We start from the raw sequence: 1,804 nt of genomic DNA, 5'->3' as shown, positions 1-1,804 counted from the left end.
GCTTTGAATTCATAGCAATCCTTTGGCTATTCCTCAGTGCTGCCTTCCCTGACCACTTCATGTTCCAGCGCCTTGTGGGCCCATGTCCCTCACAAGTCTCTTGCTTCTAGTTGCCCTTTCTCTGTGTAGCCAGACGCCCTCCTATGGACAGTAGACCCCTGTGTCCCATGTCCTCAGCCCTAACCTGATATGCTACATATCAGGCGGCTGCCACGAATGAATTCTGGAATCCAGAGCTGCATCTTACAAAGGCTGAGGGCTTCCTGCCTCCCTGGGTGTGGTCTAGGACAGACCTGGAAGGAAGTCTGAATGTCAAGGTATCTTGGACGGGGAAAACCACTGTGGCCCTTGCCTGAAACTACCTGCCTCTGAGCGAGGCTTGTGGTCCCCCCAGGCTCTGCACTGGCTGCGCAGGTTTCCCAGCTGGCTTGGCAGGATTGCTGGGACAGTACTCAGCCTCCGTGGCAGTAGTCTGTCAGGACATTTGTGGGCAGCCTACCATGTAAAGCTTAGTGGATCCAGGTAAGGTTTTCTCTGGCCATTCATGCAACCATTCCTGCCACATACCGGCACAGAGTGCTTTTTAGGGCGCCCAGCCTTCTGCAAGCGGCTGTGAATTGTCTGGTAACCAGGAGGGGCTGAAGAGTAGACCCTGCTCCTAAGACCCTTACTGTGATGAAGAACAAGTGTCAAGTTTCCTTTCACTACTGAAATTAACTCTGTGATGTCAGGACAAAAAAAGAAAGAAATGTGGGGGGGGGCATGGGGGGGTGTCTGGAGAGATGGCTCAGCGGTTAAGAGCACTGACTGTTCTCCCAGAGGACCCGGGTTAGATTTCGAGCACCCACATGACAAGTCACAGCTGTCTGTAAACTCCATTTCCACGTGATCTGACTCCCTCCCACAGACATCCATGCAGGCAAAACACCAATGCACACACACAAAAAGAAAAGTAAATTTAAAAAGAAAATGTATGGGAAGACAGAGGCTAGTATACAGAAGAGTAAAAAGGGGGCTGGTTCTGTGGTTCTGGGATAGAGTACTTGCCTACTAGGTCTCTAGGCTTCACCCCTACCCCTGAAAAAAGAAAGGAAGCAAAGAGTCATGGGCTGGAGAGGACTGGTCTGGACAGGAGTCCTAGCTAACAAAAGCAGTGTGGCAAGTTCTGGCTTCCTTTGCTTCTGCTGTTAAGTCACTCTGCAGAAGACTTGCATTCTTTACTCGGCAATGTACTCTTCTAAGTTGATAAAACAAAATGGAAAAGGAAAAACAAGAATACAAAACAGGCAGTTCACAGAACAGCAAACACAAATGACTCTTAGATGAAGGAGAGACAGCTACATATAATTGGAGAAGTGTAAATCCAAAGTGTAGCCAAGCTCTGTCAGACTGGCAGTGATCGGGAGCCGTGATAACACTGTTGGTGTGGCCGTGTGAGTTGGTACAGACAGTATAAAAAAGTTTAATGCACTAAAAAGCATTTATCCCACTTGGACATTTGGCATATTGCCTGTGACAAGCTAGTATATGGATATTTATTACAGAGGGATTTTTTTTTGTAATAGCAAGAAAATTGGCAGGAACAAATACCTACCAATAGAGGGAGATAATATTCAGGATAATGTATCCAGTAATGAATGTTACATAAAAGCCAAGTAGAGCCGGGCGATGGTGGCGCACGCCTTTAATCCCAGCACTCGGGAGGCAGAGGCAGGCGGATCTCTGTGAGTTCGAGACCAGCCTGGTCTACAGAGCTAGTTCCAGGACAGGCTCCAAAGCCACAGAGAAACCCTGTCTCGAAAAA

Source organism: Alexandromys fortis, unplaced genomic scaffold (assembly GCF_014885135.2).
Source record: "Alexandromys fortis isolate MF-2015 unplaced genomic scaffold, M_Fortis_MF-2015_v1.1 scaffold_149, whole genome shotgun sequence".
In the NCBI taxonomy this organism is placed as follows: Eukaryota; Metazoa; Chordata; class Mammalia; order Rodentia; family Cricetidae; genus Alexandromys; species Alexandromys fortis.
Note: the sequence above shows the minus strand (reverse complement) of the source record.